General features: G+C 42.4%; 1 protein-coding gene and 1 pseudogene across 1 annotated transcript in view; one reads left to right on the top strand and one right to left on the bottom strand.

Moving 5' to 3' along the window:
* side-VI (sidestep VI) overlaps positions 1 to 26,660 on the bottom strand; it is a 1,063,375-nt gene that overhangs the window by 773,362 nt on the left and 263,353 nt on the right. The window lies entirely within an intron of this gene.
* Positions 13,701 to 19,911, top strand: LOC135704247 (uncharacterized; annotated as a pseudogene).

The following is a 26,660-nucleotide window of genomic DNA, read 5'->3' as shown; positions in this document are numbered from 1 at the left end:
ATCCGCCAAACTGTCCGGAGCTGCGCCCGGTGGAGCAGTACTGGGCAATAATTAAGCGGGAACTTCGGAAGAGCAAGAAGACAGTCAAAGACGAGAAGGACATGTTAAGAAAATGAAAAAAAAAAAACTGAGAAACTGAAACCGGATGACACTGTAAAGACTTTGATGGAGGGCATCAAGCGAAAATGCGTTCAATTTGACACTCAAGGCTCCATCGATTAACTTTTCTTTTGATTTTTGAAGTAAATATATGTATAAAACTACCCTAAAATTTTGGTTTGATTCTAAACATTATAAGAAAATTGGCATGACATTTTCGGTGTCGCAATAATTTCGTGTTCGCCCTTTAACCGTGACGCTGACACAGACGATAGTCGCTCAAATTAAAAGTCACTCGAAGCAAACACAAAATTGCGGGTTGGCAAACCTTGCAGACAAAATAAAGTACTTGGCCGTGCAACCAGATTTACTTTTAGTCTGTCCGCGTGTCTCTTATTACACATCGCTTCTGATGAATACATGTAAGCACAATTTAGTTACCTCAAATAGATACTGAGGTACCCCCTGTCGGTGATCTGTCTGGCTTTTGCTTGTAAATACCTGAAGCTAAGTGCTAGTTCCACAGTGACAATATCACATCATTAGAAGCAGTGCTGAGATTTGTCATTGTCATTGACAGACTTTCGCGCGATATTGACAAAATTGTTCGTCACATAGTCACTGACAGACTTGATCCTTAAAAAAACCTTCGTCAAAATCTCATTCATTTTTTCGTCAATGACAAAGATTCACCTGATAACAAAAAGTGTAATTTAGTACATTCTGTGTCACATTATTGTTATCCAAGTAGCTCAGGACGTAGATACTTGTTCATTAAAATGGATCCATGTAATTATTTTGCTCAAGTCATTTAATTTCGTTACAAATTTAGCTAATAAACAAATCTGCACATGTTCGTCACTGACACCATTGTCATTGACAATTGACATGGTTTGCCTTGACTATGACTGTTAGCTCAAATGAGTGACCAAAGCAGAATTGTCAATATCATCGTGTACTGTCGAGATTTTGCAGCACTGATTAGAAGCTTATTGTCTAGTGCATATTAGCTTTTTGTGTGCTCTCAACTTAGTGTTCTAAATGCACTTCCACAGTTATTAATTGAGAGCTTTCGATGCCAATTACCAATGCATGAATTTGTATATTGTATGGCAAGCACAATGATATTCTATGCCCAGGGAAGTCAAGAAAATTTTCCAACCCGAAAGATTCCCTCGACCGAACCGGGAATCGAACCCGCCGCCTCCGGCTTGGTAATACCGTGCCTTTACTGACTAGGCTATGAGGCCCCATCATTAAGTTTTCCCAAATTGTTGTACTAACCCTTCATTTCGATTACTGTATGATTGACGAAATGATACGAGAAGAGGTTAGTGATGTGATATTGTTTATACAAGCTGAGCAGTGCGTGGGGTCCTAGGTGACATTGATCGAGTTTCTTTATCGATTTACTTCTTTGTTAATAACTTTGCCGAACAACCGTTTCTTTTCATGTTTTCCATTTAATGTGCTAGATAATAGCTGCACACATCGAACTGTGTGCTGCAAATGGCTGAAAATGTCTTTTCATGGTCGTGGGGATGCAGGGAGAAGAGATGAAGAGAGTATGTTGGTGTCGCTTGGACCTTATGAAATGTTCAATTTGTATTATTTTCTTTGTTTTATTGCTAATATTACGGTTTTGACGTAGGACTACGTCTTTGATTTCTATATGGGGGTACACTTTGTGAAAACCGAAAATGGAACATGAAACAAATTAAGAAAGATTTTGAACGTTAATAACTCAGCTGCCCCTGGTCCAATTTCAATAATTTTATCACCAATCGATCAGATATATGGCTACGCATCGATAAAAATGCTTTTAAATGTTGATTTTCAACAAGAAACTATTGAAAAACTGGTAAATGTCCAGCATTGTCCAAAAGCGTCAAATTAACTAACAAATCCACCAATTACCTACATGCATATGCTGCTTCCCCAGCACAGTCGTCAGAGAGTAGTAAGTAGACGAAACAAGTCGAAGAGGCATTCGCCTCCAATCATCGGGCGCGTGTGAATAGGGAGGATGGAATTGCGTAATATTTTGCACACTCATCGCCATATTCAGAACCACTCGCTCCCAATGACCACACCACTGTGTGGTGGTGTTCGGTCGTCGAAATTAGTAGCAGCAGTAGCAGTGCTTTCGGCGTGTGGCGTTGAAAATTGTTCTCCAGTAACAACGAAAAGCTGCCTGCAAGCAGCGAGCTGCAGAGCCCACATAAGCAACCATCAAAGGAGGAAGAAGCTGCACCGCTATGCTAGGAATGGAAATCAGTAGCTCTTCGTGAGTCGCTGCGGGTCGGTCATCTATGCCAAGCGTGTCACCCTCGCTCCAAACAACATACAGCTCGACAGCCTCATCCGTGTTGAAAACCCAGCTCAGAATTACTCAACCATCAGTACAAAACGGTCCTTTTCAGGACCACCATAAATTTGTTAAGAGTATTATTTGGACATTTGTCAAGGTCATCAGTTCCCGCAAGCAGCTAGCTATCAAGGCTCAACCTGGTATCTATAGAAGGTGTGGAATTGTTTGGAAATTGTTTGTGGAATTATCCAGAACACGCTGGTAGAAAGTGTTAAAAATCCATATATAATTTTAGAGAAGTGGGAATAATTCACTTTGGGTGTATATTCAGTCCCCAGAAAGCCAATAAAATCAAATTTGTGTGAAAATTAGCTCTCACGAGTTCAATCTCTCGAAGTCCCTCCTTTTTTACATATTCCGCGATACTATCCACCCCGCCCCATTCATATAATTCGGTAGGAAATCTTGTGAGGGGTGAATTAAATACACTTTAATACCAAAATGCACAAAACTTAAAAATTCACAAATAACAAAAAATTCATAACACACCACGGTAGATGAATCGAAAATTCTCAAGTTGACAGTCCCTTGGATTCTCTTCATCAACTTTCTCTTTGAAAGAAATACTACAAATTTGATGCGGTTAAAAATAAAAAACGGAAAGAGTTAAGATAATTAATCATTTTGTTCGACCATTTTCCACAGAGATGGCGCTGTTCCGCTGGTAGGAAGTGATTAAAATCCCCATATAGAAATTGAGAGAAGTGGGAATAATTCACTTCGGTGCATATTCAGGTTAAACAAAGTGAACGACAACCTAAAGAAATTAATCAGGGACTTTGTCGTTCAGTTTTTTCCCGAAAATTATTGTTAAACAAGCTACAATTAAATAAAAATGATTTTCCCCATACAGTTCTACCTGCTTTACTACCAGTTCCCAGAGAGCCAAAAAATTCAAATTTGAGAGAGAAAATTTGCTCTCAGGACCTGAATCTCAACATGCCATGTATTTGGTTGACACTCGATTTGTGATTTCGCTTTCACATATTAAAAAATAGAGTACCTGACACTACAGAACATGTCTGGTACCTCTATACATGCATTTGATTTAACATTTGAAGTCCCTCCTTTTTTACATATTCTGCGCAAAAGATACTTTATGGGGCATCAACATAAAAATCGGCGGGAAATTCTGTGAGGGGTGAGCTATTCTGTGTGCAGAATGTATAAAAAAGGAGGGACTTCAAATAATAATCTAAATGCATATATAGAGGTACCAGACAAGTTTTGCACTGCAGTGTCCTCTGTGAACAATTATAAGGAAACAGATTGTGTGTAGTTTCCGATAGATGTCACCGCAAACAACAGCAGTGAAATCTGATGGAACATGAATGCAGAAGCTTGACAAAATGATTAATTGATGATTGATCAATTAAAAGAACTAAATGTTCACATTTGTTCCGTCCACTAGCGTTCCTACGTCAAGCATCCGTTCGTGCCCCTAGGCACAGACCCTTCTACTTTTTTTTTTTCGTTTTCTATGTCACATTCAGTCTTGTAAGCGGTCACCGTAATCGAAGCATTTTCTGTGATAATCGACTGCCTTTGCTTCCGACACATGTAAAACAAGCTATCAAATTACAGCACCAAACTAAAATGTCATAAGACAGGCTCTGTCATACGACACTGTCGCCAAAGAACGTCACGAATGTATGTATTTTAGTTTTTCTCATAATTAGAGCTGCTGATGTTGGGCTTGAAGAGTGCAGTTTTGAACCCCTTTGGAAACGGTTGTGTTTTAAGTTTGTTCTCTGTTTCGTGCGTGCGTTCGCTTTCATAGTTTCCGGCTGCATTTGCCGGATTAGCGCTGGCACTCTGCCTCCTGGACGGTTATACCTACGTGTGTGATTGGTGGTTTTCTCGCTTTCCGAGTGTTTTAGAAAGAAAGAAAACGTGATTCAACATTTCAGTTTATTTACGCGCTGCCAGGTGTTGATATTGGTTCGCTTGCAACTAACGCTTGCAAACAAAAATAAGTGTTGATTTGGTGAGTACGTTCCAGTTGAAGATTGTTCTTCTACATTTCTCGATTGCATTTGAGACGTCCGGAGAGCTTTGAGATTTGGGTGTTGTTGCTTTTAAATGTCTTTAAATTGTTTTACCTTTACAGAGTTTCTGCTATTTCAAGACTTATCCATTGATACTTCTTTTTATAACTCTTGTATGCTCAAATAACCTAGATTATTTAGCAAATTGATTCTTTTTCTAAAATTGTGGATTCATTAAATAGGTAAAGTTGAGTTCAATCACAACATGCAATTAAAATATTCATATAAAGCTTGAGTTTGAAGAAATTGAGTGACGAAAATCGTTTGTGTTTTGTTATATTTTATTAATATATCGACGAGATGGATCCGGAATTTTGACGACTGTATTTTAAGGAAATACCAGCGATGGGTCGAAGAAAGTTTACGAGGAGGCCAGTTGCTGTTGGTGCAGCTCCACTTTGCTATTTGAGTGAGATCATACCTTTTTATTTATTTATACAGTAACCCCTCCCTATCGTTAGGACGTCAATTCAGCTTATTGTTCATCAAAATGAACCCTGCTGCAAACCCGACCCTCTTATCCAACATCCCAGTGATTCCTCGTGGAAGTGCAGAGGATTTCTCGGCTTCCAGCAAAGCGAGTGTCACGTCAACACATTCCTACCCATTCATTTCTTGACCTGCGTTCGGGCGCGGCCGGCGCTGGTATTGCCTAGTTTGAGATCACCAGTTTTACACATTGAATGTGATTGGTAACCCCAATCATCGTTTATTGGTTCTCTGTGTAAGTACAGCTGATCTGGCAATAACAGAGTAGCAACCATGGGCGGTCAATCTTGCTCATGCTCATGCAGACTTTTATTAGTTTAAGGTTCATTGCTGAATGTTTTATGGATCATTTGCAATATATTTATGGGTAATTCATACCATTTCAATGCTAATTCGTTAGCAGTTTAGCGGTATATTTTTACAACTGTGCTAAATTTTACATAAAATATGGATCTTATTGATATTTTTGTGGATCAACACTTTTTTATGGATTTTCACTAGGGTCTTGTGGATCATTTGGGTGTTTTTAAGGAGGGATTATTATTTAAATTTTCCATGGATGACTTTTTATGTTCAAAAGTATGTTTGCCAAAATGCACCAATATTGGCCATGTTCCTATTTTGGCCTCTTTTTGATGATATGATCAGATGCGTTCAGTTTGTTGGTGCAACTCACATTCATCGGTATACATAAACATTGTGACCAAAAAAAAAATGCCGAATATTGTAATTTCATCGATTTTCTAAGGTGTGTCCAAAATAGGAACCTATGGCCAATACTGGTGAACCCCTACTGCCAAAAATGGCAGTAGTATTTTGCGTATCTGGCAAGATTCTATGCGCTGCGGGCGAGAAAAAAGTACACGGAAGAAAATAAAGAACTCAATTATAATTCTAAATAGAGCTGGAATTAGGGCGTAACAGCTTTTGTAAACAATATCTCGTCTTGATGGTTTCTAGGAATTCAAGCCAACATAACCGTCGGGTAGGGAAAGTCTTCTCCTACCCGATGGTGATGTTGATTTGCGTTGGCGAGCCTTGACTTTTTAGAAATCATCGAAAGAAGTCATTGTTTACAAAAGCTTTTACGCCCTAATCCCAGCTCTGTCTAGAATTATACAATTTTGTTAGTCCCTCGGAAGGGGACTCTCACCGCAGAAAATCCCAACGAACTGAATTCTCGGTATTCTAGTATTATTCCAACAAAATCACACTGCTGCACCTTCACGATTGATCGATTGACTGCGCTATGCACTGCATGACGCATTCCCGGAAACACTCAGCCATATGTTCAACCCTGCAATGGGGAAAAGATGCCACGCCATAGTGGTGCTGCAACTCTCCGGAAGCCATCACGCTACCAACAAGCATTAGGAGTGTGTAAAATCATTAGAAACAGAATGAAAAATGATTCAACGGAACATAACGAACGATTCTTCTTCTCGCATAACAGCACACAGCACAGAAGAACTGAGCTGGGACCGGGATGGGTTTTGTTCCTACAATTGGTACACTTCCTCGACCGACCAACCGAGCAGCAGCAGCAGCAGCAGCAGCAACACGGGGCACGGATGTGTTGAACTTTGTTAGCCTCAACCCCGACAAGAGCATCGCAAATGGCGGAGGAGGGGCGTTGAAAGTTTTTCCGTGGCAACTCAAGCTCAAGATTAATGTATATTTTAAAAGAAACAGCAACTCTGAAAAGCTGCACGAGATTATGAAAACTTTATGCTTTTTTTTCCCTCGCCACTCTCCGGCGGTAGTTTTTGCCTTTCTGCGAGGAACTTTTCACCGCCCGAGGAGTGAAAGATTATCTCGACTGACAGCGTGCTACTTCCCTCCTGGCAGGAGATATTCTCGTCTTCTTCCCCCGTAGCCAGCACCGAAAGGCAGCAGTATTGTTATCGAATGGAAATCTTGTAGTCTTTGGAAAAACTGAAAACTTCCGATCCCAGTTCCCACAGAACCGTTGTTCCGAGGGGAATTTTGATTTGTTCTGACGGAACAAAAATTAATCTTCAAACCACTGCCGCCTTCCGCCAACGGTAATTCATAAGGCTGGAACAAATTTCTCTGAATATTAAATCTCTCCGCGTCAGTAGCATGCTGAGGGGTAGGGAGGATGGAGGTAAGGCGTGCACTGAACCACAGCAGAAGCCAAAAGAAGACAGACTGTTTTTTCCAATGGTGGAGGAGGGCAGGGGAAGGGAAAAGCTCGGTTGAACAAAAATTGAAATGTACTTCACACTTGGGGCACTCTCAATTTCCCTTGGCATCTCTCCTCCGCAGAAGTGGGTTCCCGGTTGTGTGTGCGCTCGCTGCAGTCGTTTATTCATGCATCGAAAAACATTGCATGATTCCTATACACTGTATTCAATCTCGGCACTGGTGGAAATGAGACACATAGTTGTGGTTCAATCAGCTCGGAACAAGCCCTTCCCGGCTCATCTACCATCGTCAAAGTTCTGAAAACATGCATGCTTTTCCCAGAGTGCTCATATCGGCCTGTCAGAGTGAATGTAGAATGTTGGTATGGTCGTTTTTTTATTCTCTCTCGTTCGTTCGGTTTTCTTGCAGGCAGCTTCGCGCCGGGAGTGCACTGTTTTATTGTTTTCATGCGATGCAACGTTCGTTGCAGGGAGCGATCTCTTTCCGGTGCATTCGTGACTATGATTTAAAAGCGCTAACAATTTTCCGGGAAGTGGTTGATAATCCTCCACCACCGGCGGCTGCAGCAAGTAGAAGCAATGACTGACTGCTACTGCTTGCTTGCTTGCTTGCTTGCTTTGGCGGTGGAAAGTGTTTGGGTCATGCTAGACTTCATACCTTTTTTTTGTATTCACCCATTCCCTTCGTAGAGGGCACGAGGGTTGAAGTTGAGAGCGGGAATGGGTTTGGAAAATTTTAAAGTGGTACCCTACTTCAAAGTCTCGTTAGTGCCACTCGGCTCCTTTACTGGGTGGCCTTCCGAGTGTATTTAAACTGTCATCGTGGCTGCAAAGGCCAACTAGTTTGTGTGTGTGTGTGTGGGTCGTGACACACTGGGAAGTACGGCTTAATTACCTCGATTCGCACTTTACGGCTCGGGGACTGCAACGATGACGGTCTCGAAAAAAAAAAATGGACGATTGGAACAGCATATGATAGGAGAGCTAATGTTTCGAATAAAGAGGGATTTGCCTGTGCAATATGAAAGAAACGTGGTCTCGTCATGGAAATTTAGATTATCCGGATCGTGTTTGTTCGCGACAATTGTATGACCATTAGCTTCTTCTTCTTCTTCGCATTAAGAGCCTATTGCTTATCGCATATTAGCTTATTGCGTGCTCTCAACTTAGTGTTCTTTGAGCACTTCCACAGTTATTAATTGAAAGCTTTCGATGCCTGTACCATTTTTGCATTAGTGGGGCAAGCACAATCTGACTGTATGCCCAGGGAAGCCGAAAATTTTTCGAACCCGAAAAAATTCCAAGACCGGACCGGGAATAGAACCCAGCCACCTCCAGCATGGCCTAGTTTTGTAGCTGCGCCTTTACCGACTGAGCTAAGGGAAGGCCCAATGACCATAAGCTTTGAAGCATTCAACCGGAAAAAGTTGACCCGAGGAATGTTTGTACTCGGCCAATGACATCAACCCAAATTTGAGTTCAGTTTACTCATAATCACCAAAAGTGCAAGAGCTCAGCGATGGGTAAATTTGCCTCATGTTTTCCGGTAGGAAACCTAAAAAATCTGCTGGAAAATGAGGAAAATTGACGAAAATTTTACTCAGTCTAGGAATAGTACCAATAGACTAAGAGAATCAAATTATTACTTTCCTCATATTCGGGAATTCTTGCCTGAAAAAAAACCTGCAAAACATGAGACAAATTTAATCACCGCTGAGATCCTGCACTATTTGCGATTCATGAGTAAACTAGGTCGATGAGGTCGGTAAATGCGGGGTAATGGGCAATACAGATCCCATTGACACAACTCCTATCCCTACCTCCCCGTGGTACCAGCCGGGAACTGTGAGCAACCTTAGGGAAGATCGGGTAACCAACCCCGGTGGGAACTTTGGTCATAAGCTGACAGGGAAGAGGGGGTTTGCTTCGCCAAGCCTGAGCGTCTGTTCTCCAGGAGGAGCGGCTCACAACAGCGTCTGTTCCCCATGTTAGGGGCGGCTGATCTACGTCCGAGTGCCAGTGAAGGACTCTAAGCACAACTGTGCACCCTGGTCCTCCGGAAAGTTAGGGCATTGGTGTCAGGCCCTCAACTCTTTCCGTTTTTGAATTGTAGGCGTACCAAATTTGTAGTATTTTTTTCAAAGAGAAAGTTGATTAAGAGAATCAATCAAAATCACTTGCACCCCTGCTTCCAAGTTTGGTTACAAGATTACAACTCTGGAGAGCATTTTGTGTGGTCGTTGGGGGCTTGTGGTTCTGAATATCGACAAACAAGCAAAGATAAATTCTATTCCAACTCTTTACTGATGTAAGCTTGATGGTCCTAAAAAGGGCCGTTTTATTGAAAAGGACATCCATGGCCACTTCACACCTCGTAGATCAGACCGGAGATGCGTTTGACACCACCACGGCGAGCCAGACGACCGATGGCGCCTATCTCGAAAAACTTTGCGATGACGCTTGGCGCCTCCTTTACCAGACCTTTTCCTTCTTTGCCACGACCAGTCAATTGTTGCTTGTTAGGTGTGAAGGAGTGGACTAGCCACCACCTTCCTACCGCTGCTATTGCTGTTCTCCACGCCGTCCGAAGCGAAAATGAGCTAATGCCATACAGATACAGCAGCGCTTTTTTATATCTTTTCAGGTTAAGGTGTTTCCTTGTAGAGTCAATTTTTTCCATCTCACCTCGCAATTTCAATAGCACACAACTCAACATCTACGAGGTTTATACATCTGCAAATTTCAGACATTCCTTGCTTTTCCGCAGCAAACAACAAGTAGTAGTTTTAGCTACTTGAATTCACAGAAACCTTATTATTTTTACATGTAAAATTATGAAGTGTAACACGAAAACGGACGCTACAAGGAATCACCTTAAAGCAGAATGATATGCAACCAAGTGGTATAAAAGCTACAAAGACTCCTCCCATTATGTGTAGTTTGCTATCAAGTATCGACACTGGTTCTTTTCCTTTTGCGTTCACGGCGAATGAAAACGACCCAACGTTGAGTTTAGTTCACTCATAATCGCCAAAAGTGCAGGAACTCAGCGATGAGTAAATTTGTCTCATGGTTTCCTGTGGAAAACCTAAAAAATCTGCCAGAAAATGAGGAAATTGACGAAAATTTTATTCAGTCTCGGAGTAGTACTAATAGACTGAGTGAATCCAATCTTTACTTTTCTCAAATTCGGGAATTTTTCCCTGGAAAATCCTGGACAAACATGAGGCAAATTTACTCATCGTTGAGTTCCTGCACTTTATTTCTTATTTCTGAGATAACTAAACTCAAATATGGGTCGTTCTCATTCGCCGTGATATCACCTTGAAAGATATCGGCGCCGGTGGTGAGCGTAATTAGCTCTCATCCCAGCAGGCCTGGGTCCAATCTCAGTCGGTGCCACCGGCATGTTCTAAGGCATAACATCTCTTATCACGCCTTCCTTCGGGAAGCAAAGCCGTTGGTCCCCGGTTGAGTTTATGGGTCGATTGGTAGGGTCCAGGTATCTTCCTGGCGTCGGTAGCATTAATTGGAGCTCAGTACGGAAAACAAATCTCGCGTCACTTTTCAATAGGTCCTATCTACATTGATCGATTCTCTTCATCGACACTCTCTTTCGTAAATAACTCGGCTTCACAAATGTTTCCGTCTTCTTCGAATTAGATGCTAGATTGTTGCTTCTTCCATCGAAAATATCCGACCGTGGCGAATCAAAGTTGATCAAGATTGATCAAAATAATTTGTACCCCTGTTTCCACTTTGATTACATAAGCATTTTGTGTGGTCGTTGGTTCTGAATATGGACAAACAGGCAGATGAATTCTATTCCTACTCTTTACTGTAATAAGCTTGGTGGCCCTGGAAAGAGCCGTTTTGTTGCCAAAGTTTGTGATAATTTAACCACCGAAACCAAACAGAGTGCGTCTCTGTCACTTCAAAACGTAGATGACATCCATGGTCGCTTACGCTTGACGTGTTTAGTGTAGGTGACAGCATCACGGATCTCATTTTTCAGGAAAACCTTCAGCACACCTCCTAAATCAGACACCGCCACAGCGAGCCAGACGACGGATGGTGGTTATCTCGAAGAATTTGCGTTTGGTTCTGAATATGGCGATGAGTGTGCAAAATATTACGCAATTCCATCCTCCCTATTCGCACGCGCCCGAGGATTGGAGGCGAATGCCACTTCGACTTGTTTCGTCTACTTACTACTCTCTGACGACTGTGCTGGGGAAGCAGCATATGCATGTAGGTAATTGGTATATTTGTTAGTTAATTCGACACTTTTGGACAATGCTGAACATTTACCAGTTTTTCAATAGTTTCTTGTTGAAAAACAACATTCAGAAGTATTGTTATTGATACGTAGCCATATATATGATCGATTGGTGATAAAATTATTGAAATTGGACCAGGGGCAGCTGAGTTATTAACGTTCAAAATCTTTCTTAATTTGTTACATGTTCCATTTTCGGTTTTCACAAAGTGTACCCCCATATAGAAATCAAAGACGTAGTCCTACGTCAAAAAGCATTACAACGGAAAATCAGCAACAGAGGAATACGAACCGAGACCAACGGCAACGACCCCAGCGACGAAATAGGACTTGCGATTGGAAACTCGGCACGTGGAACTGTCGATCTCTCAATTTCATCGGGAGCACCCGAATACTCGCCAATCTACTGAAGGACCGCGGATTGGACATCGTAGCGCTGCAGGATCCATTGTGCGAACGTTTAGAGGTAATCATACCATCTACCAGAGTTGCGGCAACACACGCTAGCTGGGCAGAAGCACGTGATCGGTTGGTGGCCGATAGACGAAAGAATGTGCAGGTTGAGGATCAAGGGCCGATTTTTCAACTTTAGCATTATCAACGTGCACAGCCCTCACTCCGGAAGCACTGATGATGACAAGGACGCATTTTACGCGCAGCTCGACCGCGAGTACGATCGCTGCCCAAGCCACGACGTCAAGATCATCATAGGAGACCTAAACGCTCAGGTAGGCCAGGAGGAGGAATTCAGACCGACGATTGGAAAGTTCAGCGCCCACCAGCTGACGAACGGGAACTACGACTCATCGATTTCGCCACCTCCAAGAACATGGCCATACGTAGCACCTTTTTCCAACACAGCCTCCCTTATCGTTACACCTGGAGATCACCACAGCAGACGGAATCGCAAATCGACCACGTTCTGATTGATGGACGGCACTTCTCCGACATTATTGGCTTCAGAACCTATCGTGGCGCTAACATCGACTCTGACCACTACCTGGTGATGGTCAAACTGCGCCCAAAACTTTCCGTCATCACAATGTATGGTACCGACGCCCACCACGGTATAATCTAGAGCGACTGAAGCAACCGGATGTCGCCTTAGCATACGCGCAGAATCTCGAGGCATCGTTGCCAGAGGAGGGCGAGCTCGATGTGCCTCCTCTAGAGGACTGCTGGAGTGAAGTAAAAGCAGCCATCACCAACGCAGCCGAGAGCACCATCGGGTACGTGGAAAGAAGTGAAGAACGATTTTGGAGGAGAAGAACGCAGCGCAGGCGGTAAAGTTGCAGCATGGAACCCGACAGAACGTGGAACGGTATAATCAGAAGCCGAAACAGCAGACCCGCATCTTTCGGGAGAAAAAAAAACGCCGCCTGGAAGAAGCGGAGTGCGAGGAAATGGAACTGCTGTACCGTTCCCAAGAAACACGGAAGTTCTACCAGAAGCTCAACGCATCCCGCAACGGCTTCGTGCCGCGAGCCGAAATGTGCAAGGATAAGGACGGGAGCCTCTTGACGGACGGACGTGAGGTGATTGAAAGGTGGAAGCAGCACTTCGATGCGCACCTGAATGGCGAGGAGAACGTAGGCACGGGAGACCAGCGCAATGGAGGAAACGACTACATCAGTGCAGCAGAGGACGGAGCTGACCCAACTCCCACGCTGAGGGAAGTTAAGGATGCCATTCAGCAGCTCAAAAACAACAAAGCAGCTGGTAAGGATGGTATCACAGCCGCCTTTAGAGGGTCTAATATAAAAGAGGAGCGGAATCAACACAAACTGCCTTGGCAACCTATTCCTAGGTGATTTCTAGCAACACTGCCAATGCAATCAAGATAGGTGCTGCTCGATTGGCTTTGGTTTGACAGTTCGTTTGGCTCAAAACCGGCCAGTCCCCTCCCCTCTTATACTAGACCCTCTCTAGTATCTAAAGTTGCGTAAGTACTGTAGTGATTTAAGAAATAAGCGTAAGTGCGCTTGTAAACAATAAATACGATCGCTAATTCCTCGCAAATAAAATCTTACAGTTCCAACCAAAAATACAAACAGGTAGGGAAATTAATTTTCTACCAGCTGATACATTTTGTTTGCGAGTGTGAAATTTTATTCACGAGAAATATGCGATTTATTTATTTGTTTACAATAACAGATGCGTCATTTTCAAAAACAACTCATGATATACCTGTCATTATCAAAACATCGGATCTTTTTTTTTCAGAAAGCTTCTGATTCCAAAATAAAATGGATTTTTCAAAGAAAATTAGAAAAAACGGCCTTTTTATTACCGTCGAAAAAAGGTTCTTGAGAGATGGACCAAGGAAAACCGATTATTTCAGTCAGGTAAGTTAACTCTAGGTTAAATCTTGCTAAGGATAACAATATTATTTGTTTTTATAGAGCTTTGCATTAACAACCAACAACCATCGTCTACTGTGAAGGAGATAACTCCACCGGAAGGTAGGGCTGTGGATGAAATTGTAGACACTGAAGATAAATGTAGCGGTACACAAGAACCTGGTCCCTACGAACATTTCAACAAAAATGAACCCGCAACGAACATTGCAGAGGTCGATTTAGCTATCTCTGGGCTTAATGGTGACCTTCTATCTACAGACGAACTTGATTCAATGAGTCTTGAAGAGAGCATCCGCTTTTGGGCTTTAAAAACAAACCAATCCCATCAATCAATCAATTTGATTATGGACATCATACGGAAAAAGACGGATGGGAAACAATTGCCACGTTCCGCTCGATCATTACTGAAAACCGCACGAAATGCTTCATCAAATATCGTAGACATTGGAGGTGGTCAATTGTGGTATTATGGGATTCAAAAATGTCTTGCAGATTATTTTCGGTAAGTAACATTAAATGATCGTTATTATTTTGATTATTATGGTAATTTCATTATTATTCATAATTTTTTCCAGCAACATTGATCACCCCATTACCATTTCAATCAACGTGAACATCGATAGAATTCCTATTTACAAAAGCAGCAAAGCTCAGTTTTGGCCAATACTATTCAACATATTTGAACAACCGGAAGTTAAGCCAATGACCATTGCCATATTCCTCGGAGTTTCAAAACCTGAAAGCCTGGAAGAATTTTTGCGACCATTTGTTAACGAGCTTACATATGTGTTAAACCATGGAGTTATTTTGAATAGCATAGCATAGCATAGCATAAACCAGGTTGCACAATGTCGTAGGTGGTACGAGCTCTAAACTGTTGTTAAGAAGGAGGCGCATCCTCATCCGTTGCTGTTAGATAGTAATTTGTGATTAATTACTACCTCTTAGATAAAGGATGTGTTTCCCTCCAACAGACCAGAGCAGCCCTGGCCACGTCCTTGCATCTGGTCGGGATGGGGGAGGAATGTTAGTCCGACACTTACTTAAGAGAGATGCAGAGAACTCTACGACCCCTCATAAGTGGTTAAACCATGGAGTTATTTTGAATGGTCATAAAATTACTATTCGAATGAGATGCTTCATATGTGATTCACCTGCACGTGCCTTTATAAAAGGTATTTCAGAAGTTATCATTTCATTATGGTCATGTATAATAAAAATGTTTAACACTTTTTAGGAGTATATGGCTTTAATTCAAAAAACGGATGCCTTTAGTGCGTATTTGAAGGCGAATATTCCTATGAATCTCACTCTGTAATATTAACATCGTTAAATTGTGCCAAACGAACTGACCAAGAGTTCCGAATGAATTCCTATAGTCGTCATCAAAAAAGTGCAACGCCTCTGATTGATATTCCTAATTTGGATTTAATTCAAAACATTATCGTGACTGATAGACTTCATCTCATTGATTTGGGCGTAATGAAACGATTATTGATTGGATGGAGGGATGGCACCCTTGGATTCGCAGCTAAATTATCGTCTCTACAAATTATTGACATGTATGCTATGCTTCGTAATATTCAGCTTCCATCTGAAATTCATCGCAAGTTCAGAGGCCTGGACCATCCTGCCCACTGGAAAGGAACTGAATTTAATAATTTCTTGCATTATGCAAGGATAGTTGTGTTAAAAAACATCTTTCGTCGGAGGCTTATCAACATTTTCTTTTATTTTTTTTTTTTGCTCCATAACGATGCTCTCATCAGATTTATACAAATCAAACTGGCACGTAGCTAGAAAAATGTTGGAAAAGTTTATAATTGATTTCATGACGATCTACCGGCAACAGTATATCACAAGTAACATTTATAACCTTCAACATATTGTAGATGAGGCAGAGGCGTTCGGCTCATTAAGTACGATGGCAGCATATCCCTTTGAAAATGGTTTACAACGGATGAAGCATTTGATACGCAGTGGATCTAAGACGTTGGAACAAGTAATTAATCGACTATCGGAATTAAATTCACATGATTATTACAAGACACATCAATCTTCAAAGAAATATCCTTCTATTACCATCTGCGGAGAATCTGTAGAGCAAGCAAACTTTCAGGTCGTGATTAAAGATTAGATCATTGACCACAGATCTAAGCGTTTAATTACTAATCCTTCTTCTTTCTCCATACTATCTGCCTTTATGTCAAATTTCGTGTAGCCCAATATCTTACCGCAGTGTTCATTACGATTCCTAACCACGATCTTTCACTTACACTTTAATTAAAAGCACCAGCACCGCTGATATTCAGATCATCAACTCGTCTCGAATGAATTGAATCACCTTAGCCTGATGAGAATCTCCATCAGCTTCGGTCCACCCCGCGATGTCCTCCTGAACCGACACTGGGGAAGCGATGGTCTATAGTCCGTTAAAAAATTTAAAAGCAAAAGAATTGAAACCATTCCCTTCTCCTGCATTTCCCGTCCATCCTCGCTAGTGGCGTTGTTTAACTTTCGGAAACATTTCCGCCCTAGGTTGATTGAAAAGCGAAAGAGGGATTTCCGAAGAAGAAGCCAAGCGTCGCGTCGCATCGCCACACTCCGAGGACCAAGCAAGGCTCTCTGTCTCTTTGTTGATACTTTCCGGCGACAGGAAATTGACGTACATCAGAGCAGGAAGGGATTAAGAGTCGTGCCGAGTCGAAAGAGGGAGAAAAATTGGGGCTTTTCATTAGGAGAGATGGGCTTTGGTCATTATTCTCGATGGAATGAGCGGGGTGTGTTTCCGATGAGATGTTTCGCCTGATTGAAATGAAGACAATGATGGTTGATTCCCATCAGGCATTCGTTGTTGTTGTTGTCAGTCTGATTGTTCCTGGGAAGGATGGTTCTGATTTGGCACAGCAAGCGAGTGAGCAATCAGAGATGCCCTGACCCCGGAAATGTCTAATCTGCTGAAGCGTGATCAAAATCGGGCAACCATTATGATTATGATGATGGATCCATGAAATGGGTTATTGAGTGACATCCTACCCCAAATTCAAAAGGTAAACAATCATATTTGCATTGCAATTAGCGATTGTAATTGAGGTTTGCTCAAACAGCTGGTAGATTGATCTAATCAGCTTGCCCAAGTGGAAAATCGCTCTAATTTGTGCTCATTCGCATTTGCTCAAGCGATTTAAGCCTGATTAAAGCAAAAAAAAAGGCACTTCTTTGGAACGGGAATCGTTCGTCCATCCGTCCGGGTGTATGTTGGACTGAGCCCCGGAACGATGGTGGTTGTTTACATCGCATGATTCATGACGACGACGACGACGGGCAGCCTTTACATCCCAGCTGCGCTGGAGCAATTCAAATAAATAATACAGGCAGCAGAAAAACAACATTCAATCCACATGGCTGTTTGTTCTACAGCTAACCATCCAGTTGAATGCATCGGAACGTGTGGAATAGAGCTATAGAGCACCGCGGCACATCCATCAGCCCGTGAGCAAATCGCATCAGCAAAGCAAATCATTGTACATGCTTCTGCAAACGGACAGCGAGGTTCACTTCTCGACTCCTGTACCGACGTCAGCTTCTGGGATATCCGGCGAGTGTCGGATAGCAGCGACCACAGACTGATGGGTGAGTGAGTGTCCTGTCCACCTTGCAGTTCCAGCCATGAGGGTTGAGGAGGTTCCAAAGTAGTGCGATAGTGGTGGCCGATTGGAGTGGATTGGAGAACGGAACTGGCACACTTTGATGTGTCGTTGCAGCGGCGACGTGTCCAGGAGCGATTGACTACTGGATGTAACCGATAATCATGGTTGAAGTCATGCAGGGGATCACTTGCCATTTGTCAGCATTTGTCGAGAGCTTGAGCATTGTTTCATAAAAGTTGCTCTTATATGATAGTTCATTTTGGGTTCAAACCCTGAATATCTAAAGTTTCCTGAGATTCCCTAAATTTCCTGCAATTTACTAGGAGTTAATGGAATTGCTTTTAGGTTACCTGATCTTAACAGAAGTTCTCAGTGCTTTCATGAGGTTCTCGAAATTGTCCTAAAGTTATTGGTTGTTCTTGGAACTTGTTTAAAGATCCCACAACTTTCTTCAAATTCTCTGGACTTCCTTGAAATTTTTCGAGCTTCTCGAAAGTTCCCTGAAGTTCTCAGAGTTAAATGAAAATTTTCATATAAATAATGCTAATTGAACCACTCTGAAGAACTGTTTTCCCTGATGTTCCCGAAGATTTTCAGAAGTTCTTGGGACTTTCCTTATACAGTTATACAAGCTGGTGATCTATCCAGGATTGATTTCGGTTGCTCTGTTGTGAATCTTCGATTATGCTTCTGACGTTGGTGATGTTTTCCTTCTAGGATTGGAACTATTCTTTCGTCCGATCGACGGCTCAACAGGAACGATGCCTTGGATTGTGGTTCCGTTAAACCGAACATTAATATCGGGTGATTTGGGTCCCCGCTTACTTTCCGTGGTTTGGTACGTCTGGTTTCGGTGATTGATGTTGTAGCTGATGCGATACTGAGGTGATCCGTGCGGTGCATGACGATGTTCACGGCCGATCCGCACGGTGCGTGCGATGTGATCGCTGAATAAAATAAGAGGGTGCTTTTTCAATTGAACTACTGAAAATCAAAACAACTTGCCTGGACGGAGGCCCTAAGCCCTAAGCCCTCCGGTGGACGCCCGTGTTACGTCGACCATCCCTCTGCGTACGATTCGATTCGAGACGACGTTCTGACATTCGACGATTGAACTACGGTGACTGCGATGTTGGACCCACATTGCTGAGAAAGTACAAGCAGGTTGGCCATATCTGTTGGCGATCACAGCGTAGAACCAGGAGGACGAATTGCGCACTTCTTCTTCAGGATTGCTGTCACTGTTTGGTCGTACCTCGAAATATCAAACGTGTTTGGGAGTGTGAATTTCGAATCGAGCTGAACATAAATTTGACGGTTAGCACCATTGCTAAACACCGTCTTGACTGGACCTCAACAAGACTGGATGCACATGCAAATACCACCACCGAAAACGACACATATTACCTCGAAATTGGACGCTAGACAACTCAAATTTGGCGAAAGAGTGTCGGGTGTTTTGGGTTGACCAAAAACACAGTGAGGTTTGACTGGAGAAAAATGAGCGATTACTTTTTAGAAATTTGAAATAATGCATAACTTAACTGGGTGTGCGGAGGCCTCTCGACCTCCGCCGTTGGAGGAGTCCTAATTCTCCTCTTCTGACTTAGAAAGATTGTTTCTGATTGACAGTACACAGATCTTTGAGATCGCTCGCCTGTAACTGCCATCCTTGGTCCAGACGGTTGCAACTCGGATGTTTCCGTCAGATCCTGGGTGAACCTCTGTCACCCGTGCCAGCTGCCACTTCAACGGTGGGAGATTCTCCTCCTTGAGAACAACCATAGTTCCAATTGCTATGTTGTTCCTCTGACGCGTCCATTTTGTCCTATTGTGGAGATTTGACAAATACTGCTCCGACCATTTCTTCCACAGTTTCTGGGTATATGCTTGCACCATTTGCCAAGCTGAAAGTCTGTTTTCGGGAATTGTAGTATGGCAACGAACCCAGGCAACGCATATAGGCAACGCAGAGTATGCCTTCAGCAAGTTGCGGATTGAGCGGAGAAATTCTGGACGAATCTTGCACCTGGCCACTCTTGGAAAGGTCTGCCAGTTCCTGGCAAATGTCATTTTTGCAGTGAACCACGTCACGCAGCATTCCAGTGCATCCGATTTCAGCGGATGAAGTTGGCGGAGAGAAATGAGGCTGTCACTAACAACAACATTTGTCGGAACTGTTTGTATCCTAGGCATATCGCCAGAAACTGCGAGAAGGGAACGTGCCACCATTGTCATCAGAAGCATCACACTTGGTTGCACAGTGATCAACCTAGATCCTCCGCTTCACCCTCGCAGTCAAGACCTTCGACAGCAACAGTCTGGACAGCCACAATCCAGCCCACCAAACTCGAACCATCAGACACGGACTGCTAACACTGCAAACTCACAAGACTCACACACTCAGACAGCCACAGAACACGCCACCACAAGCCAAACACATGTAGCTCTCCCCATCACACCTACACAAAACATCGTTCTCTCGACCGCAATGGTCAGCATTAAGGATCGCTATGGCAATATTGTGCTTGCACGAGCTTTGCTCGATTCGTGTTCACAGCACTGTCTTATGACAAAGAGTTTCGCTAGCAAGCTCAAGCTAGAAGAGACACCAGTCTTTCTGTCAATACAAGGTATTGGACAATCTCAAGCCGTTTCGACGAAGTTAGTCAGTGCTGTAGTGGGTCCAAGATCGCAAGATATTTCATCATTCACTGAAGAGATGCACTTCCACGTGTTGCCGAAGCTAACTGTGTCACTTCCATCCGGAAGTTTCCGCATCACGACGTGGAATCTTCCCGATCGTCTGCATCTAGCCGATCCTAAGTTCTTCGAGGCAGGACCCATCGACATCATCATCGGAGCGGAATATTTCTTGGAGCTGCTGAAGGAGGAGAGGCAGAAGGCGACCGAAGATGGCCCGACGCTTCAGAACACCGTATTCGGTTGGATTGTTTCCGGTCGTATTCCTGAAAATCCTGCAGGCGCATCGTACACTCTAATCTGTTCAACAGCACAGATTCAAGATCAGCTTTCGAAGTTCTGGGAAGTTGAAACTTGTCAATCCACCAGTACGTTATCGGTTGAGGAATCAGCATGCGAAGAATTCTTCGATAGGACAACGTTCAGGAATGAAGAAGGGAGATACGTGGTCACGTTACCTAAGAAAGAGGCGATTATCCAGCAGCTTGGTGATTCCAGATCGACTGCAATCAAGCGTTTTCAAGATTTCATGTACGAATATTTAGCCATGGGTAATATGCAGGAAATTTTCGAAGAAGATACTAGTGCCCCGTCATACTACTTGCCTCACCACGCCGTTTTGAAGCCTGACAGCACGACGACGAAGCTGCGAGTAGTATTCGACGCTTCTTGCAAAACGTCCAGTGGCATTTCACTCAACGATGGACTAATGGTGGGACCCGTAGTTCAAGACATGATAGTGGATATCACTCTCCGTTTCCGTACACATCGATTCGCTCTTGTAGGAGACGTTGCCAAAATGTATCGGATGGTGCTGCAGAGTTTATTGGATCGTCTGCTGCATAAAATCGTCTGGAGAGATAGCGTCACAGAACCCATTCGGACATTCGTTCTCAATGCAGTTACCTACGGCACTGCATCAGCACTTTACTTGGCTACGAAATGTCTGCAACGCTTGGCCGATGAAGGCAAGGATTCACACCCAGCTGCTGCAAAGATCCTTAGAAAGGACTTCTACGTGGATGATATGTTGTCAGGCGTAGATGACATTGAGGAAGGGAAGGTGCTCATCAAGGAAATGATAGAGTTACTGCAATCAGCTGGATTTTCGTTACGAAGGTGGAATTCTAACTGCAAGAAATTTCTGTCAGAGGTGCCGGAGGATTTGAGGGACTTGATTTTAGAATTGGATTCTTCGAGCTCGTCTGTGAAAACGCTGGGTTTAACCTGGGAACCAAGCACAGATTCCTTTCGATTCAGTTCGCCGATGTGGAATGAGTCAACAGAGATAAAGAACGTTGTGTCCAATCAGATGCCTCCCGACTGTTTGACCCTTTGGGACTGGTAGGACCAGTAATAATTCAGGAGAAGATCTTTCTGCAGGATCTCTGGAAGCAAGACTGTGGATGGGATGATCCACTCAAACTGCAGTTACAGGAGTACTGCCGAGAGTACAGGCGGAACTTAACAAGCTTAGACGGAATAGCAGTACCTCGATGGATTGGAATAAGCCGTATCGTCGTAGCAGTAGAGCTGCATGGCTTCTGTGACGCCTCAAACAAAGCGTACGGAGCATGCGTATACGTTCGCACTACAGCTATAGATGGAAGCGTGGCAGTACATCTTCTGACCTCCAAATCTCGAGTAGCTCTACTCGAAAATTTGAAGAAAAATAAGAAATCATTATCGACTCCTCGCCTGGAACTATCGTCCGCATTGCTTCTAGCGCACCTCTACGAGAAAATCGTCAACAGCATCAACGTTACTGCCAAATGCTTCTTTTGGGCAGACTCAACCATCGTCATTTGCGGCGACGACGAAAGCCAGCATTATAACACACCATCGACTGGAAATGCTTTCGGCAACGTGGGGCTTTAGGTAGTCATGAAACGTCGCTAGTACTATTCCACAGCCGCAGACAGTATATGAGTAAAGTCAAGCACACCCTTTTTTGCCTGTAGATTTGAAGACATACTTCGTACGGGTTAGGCAAAGAACTGTGCGTTTGACTTTGTACTGTCGCATTAATGGCCCTTCGCTCATTTTCAACTTCGATTCAATTTTCATACTGCCGTACTCTAACGGAACTATCTACCTACCCTCTTCTAAGATCATTCTCTAACTAATAAATTATCACACTAAAGCTTCATGTTAGATATCATTTCCAACCAACTCTGAAAATCGCAAACTTCGCGCGTATAAAGTAACATAAAAAAAACACTTTGAATTTATTTTTAACGTTCAAGCACTAGTAGTTTTACTATTGCCTAGTCCCGAAAACGTAGGTTCGTGCAAATCTCCTGTTGATATTCCTGAAATTAAAGTTTCCTGTACTTTACTGATTTTTTTTCAGAACTTCTGGAAGGTTCACGGTATTTTCCTGATATAATCGAAATGCCTTGTTCTTGAAATAAACATGAAGCTCTTGGATCTTCCTGAAGTTCTCACATTTTTTTCGTGATATTCTTATGATTGTACCGAATTTCACGTTAATTTCAAAAAGATTATTAAACATCCCAAGTGTTTGGCAACTTTTGTCAAGTTCATGCTATAAAACAAAACTCACCTCTTAATTGTCATTTTTCCTTTTTTTTTTACTTGATTTTGTTTTCCGTGCTGAGCACCAATGCTACCAACGCCATGGAGGCAACTCCCACACCTACCTTTCAACTCATCAACTCATGAACCGGGGACCAACGGCTTTACTTCCTCTCCGAAGGAAGGCGTGATCAGAGATATTATGCCTCAGAACATCCCGGCGGCACCGACTGGGATTGAACCCAGGCTTGCTGCAGTGAAAGGTAATCACGCTTACCACTACACCACTGGCGCCACTAGTGCACGTGTTTCTTCTTTCAAAATCGAAAACCGTTTTTCAATAATTTAATTTTTATTTTCTGGTGGTAAAATAAGATTTTCTTGATTTTCCTATCCATTGCTTTATAATCTGTTTCTGATAAAGAAAAATCGCAGTGTACTTTTGAAACTCATTTGCAGTTGTTATGGGATGACCTTGAGGACTTGCGTTTGCAGAATTTCCCTTTAAAACTCCTCCCCATACATTACATGAACCTTTACCATGACATGTAGCGAAAAAAATTCACTCCGCATTAAAACCGAAGTCCTCACAATGGCACAAATTAAAAGCTGTCATTTTATTTATGTACTGGCTGCCTGATCCATCAGAGAAAAAGTAAAACTTTTTCAGGCCAGTAAGCTTGCTTTTAAGAAGGGTTTTTTGTAGCTTCATACGTGAAGTTTACGATTTTCAGCGTTGGTTGGAAATTCTATCTAACATGAAGCTTTAGTTTAATGATGTATTAGCTAGAGAAACGTCTGAAGAATGTAGGTTGATAATTCCGCTGCAGTACGGCAGTATGAAAATAGAATAGAAGTTTAAAACGAGCGAAGGGCCATTAATGCAACAGTACTAGTCAAACGGACACTTCTTTACCTAACTCATACATCAATGGATGAGGAGTCTTGAAGTATTTCTTCAAATCTACAGGTATCAAAATGCTCGTTTGACACTAAAGCTTCATGTGAGATAGCATCTCAAACCAACTCTGAAGTTTATACAGTTAACTATAAATAACCGATCTGCAACGTGATTGTTCTAGGTGAACTAAGCAATTGCTATAAAACTTGTAAACTTTAAGTTCTGAGATTCACCCTTATAATATGTCCCAAAGGGATGAATAGTGCACTGTGTGCGCAATGAAACCCTTGCACAGCATCCTTTACAACCAAGGAATCATTTTCGGAAAATCACAAAATACAAAAAAAATGCGATTTAAGTTAATCGATGTTCAGCGATGAAATTATGTCTAATCTAGTCTTATCTAACACCAACACAGCCAGTTCTTGAAAGCATCCTGGAAAATGATAAATATACCTACATCATTTTTCTTGTCTATTTGATATATGTTTCACATCGAAGATGCGTCACACATATCAAAACGGCCAGGCCTACTGTGCAGCATTTAAGGGGCAAGATGATTCAGAAAACATCGAAGATTTAAACACGATGCTTCAGAATCCAATAAATGGATGAACCGTGCACATCTCGTACCGTACGTTCCGATTTTGGTCATTATATGATTGGTTGGTCGTTGGAAGCATCAAAGAAAGATTAAGTGATGCTCCATTTTCTTCTGTCGGTTGGGGCATGAACACTAACTCTTGTCCTAGCCTTTTATGACTTATGGCTATAGCGCCATTACTCGCTTTCTGAAAAGAGAAGAGGGAAAGGAAAAGGAGATGGACAAAGGGGAAAGGATTTTGTGAAATCTTTGAACATAAACAATATTTTTGATTTGAAATATACAATATAGACATGCATAACAGCGGTGGTCACTACCCGAGTCTTGCCACTATTATCAAGTCATAAAAAGTAACAAGGACTAAAATGTGATCCTTTGACTACTGGAAAATCCTGATTCCCTAGATTGAAGTTGTCACGACTAGGGTTCGGTGGTAGATCTTATTCCAGTAACGCACCACAAAAAGGTGATCCCCCAACGTTACTGGTGTGAAAAGATAAAAAATTTACTAAATGGAACGAACTCACTAAGTTCAGCCAATTGAACCTGAAAGCTGCATGACATGGTTTGATGTAGAAGTCCAAATTGTAGACGAAGCTTGATGAAGTTCAACATGAACTAGTCCGGTTTATGGTAGTTTGTGTTTTGTGTCGAGTTGAGATAAACAAATGTTCGGATGTATGTAGTCGATTTTTGATGTGCATTGGCAAGCCTTTTCGTGGCCAATAGTCAGGTTCAACGCTGCGACTCAACGAATGATGGAACTTATGATGGGACAAATGATAGGACGCCTCGTGGAGGTTCTACTTGGCTACGGTACAGCTTCTCAGCGGCAAATAATAGGGACCTAGAATGAGGAACTAGAAATTGTCTCTTGGGCCTGGTTTTGGCCAGATGAGCAACCGATTATAGATTAAAAAAAAAAACCCCACGGACAAAAACAAACGTCAGGTTCGATCACAGGCACAGCCTACTCTCCGTTGTTCAGCGAAGAAATTATGTGGCAATAAATCCAGAACAACATGTGAAAAGGGCATACAAGCTTTTTGTAAACAAACCTTTGTAGGCCCTTTTCTCACCAACCGAGGGTCGCCCACGCAAACCAGCAATATCATCGGGAAGGGGAAAGTGTCCCCTACCCGGTGATGTTAAAGGTTTGCGTTGGTGTCATATGGGTGGCGAGAAAAGGGCATAAGAAGGTTTGTTTACAAAAAGCTTGTATGCCCTTTTCACATGTTGTTCTGGAAATAGTATAATATTAAAAAAAAATGTGTCCACAAATTCTTGTGCTTCTATTTTTAGCTGATCCACCATACACCGATCTGATTGACACCATTGCTTAAATTGTAATGATTCAATACGACCGTCACAAAGAATTGTAATGAGTTCTGAAGAAAGAGATTGTATTCCTGGCCAATGTTCACATTTTGTCAACCAACACTGTTCGTTAGGGCTATTGCAAAGATTTTTTTTATAAATAAATCATGGTATGAATGCAGCTCAGCCTCCCTTACCTCAGTCGGTAAAGGCGCAGCTACAAAGCAAGACCATGCTGGAGGTGGCTGGGTTCGATTCCCGGTTCGGTCTAGGAATTTTTCGGGTTGGAAAATTTCTCGACTTCCTTGGGCATAGAAGTATGATTGGACTTGCCACACAATCATATCAATGCAAAAATGGTACAGGCATCGAAAGCTCTCAATTAATAACTGTGGAAGTGCATCTAGAACACGCAATTAGCTAAATATGCGATATGCAATAAGCTTGAAATGCGAAGAAGAAGAAGAAGATGAATGCACAACGGGTGGCTGCAGATGTCTATCTTGAAGAGTTTTGAAGATCAAATAAACATTCTGAACATTCGCGGTTCTCTATCTTGTAGGACTGTAGTAAAACAAATAATTTATTGCTTCTCGAAAACAGGTAGCACAATATTGTTGAATTATCGGTGTGTTATTTACGATGGTCAAGGTCCTCAGTACAATAATTTAAAATCAAGGCAGACGTGGTAGATCAGTCACTTTGGAGACGCATGATAGTTTTGAGGTAAAAACATAAGACTCAATTAACAAAAAAATATCTCGAAAACGGAATAAAACGTCTTCTTGAATGATTGATATATTAGGTAGAATAGCATGAGCTGCCCAAAACAATAAATATAACACTAGGGCGTCTTTGGTTTCGGAACTGTGAAATCCATTAAACAACTCAACTTACAAGAAAAATACCAAAAACTTCCGGAAATTCCAATGAACGTGTTTGCATGCGAGATGCAAATTGCTTCAGAATACCACTGCATGATCGACGCAACACTTGGTTCAGTTCATTATCAGTTTGATTGTACCGACTACACACATTCCTACTACCGAGTGGGAGAATCAACCACAGCTTAGTCGTTGATCGCAATACATTCGCGTGGGAATACTCTCGAGAAACTCATTCCTAGGGGCATT

The sequence above is a fragment of the Ochlerotatus camptorhynchus genome, unplaced genomic scaffold (assembly GCF_037179485.1).
Source record: "Ochlerotatus camptorhynchus isolate MF236.1 unplaced genomic scaffold, CSIRO-AGI_Acam_v1.1 ptg000232l, whole genome shotgun sequence".
In the NCBI taxonomy this organism is placed as follows: domain Eukaryota; kingdom Metazoa; phylum Arthropoda; class Insecta; order Diptera; family Culicidae; genus Ochlerotatus; species Ochlerotatus camptorhynchus.
Note: the sequence above shows the minus strand (reverse complement) of the source record. Positions and strands in the feature narration are given on the sequence as shown.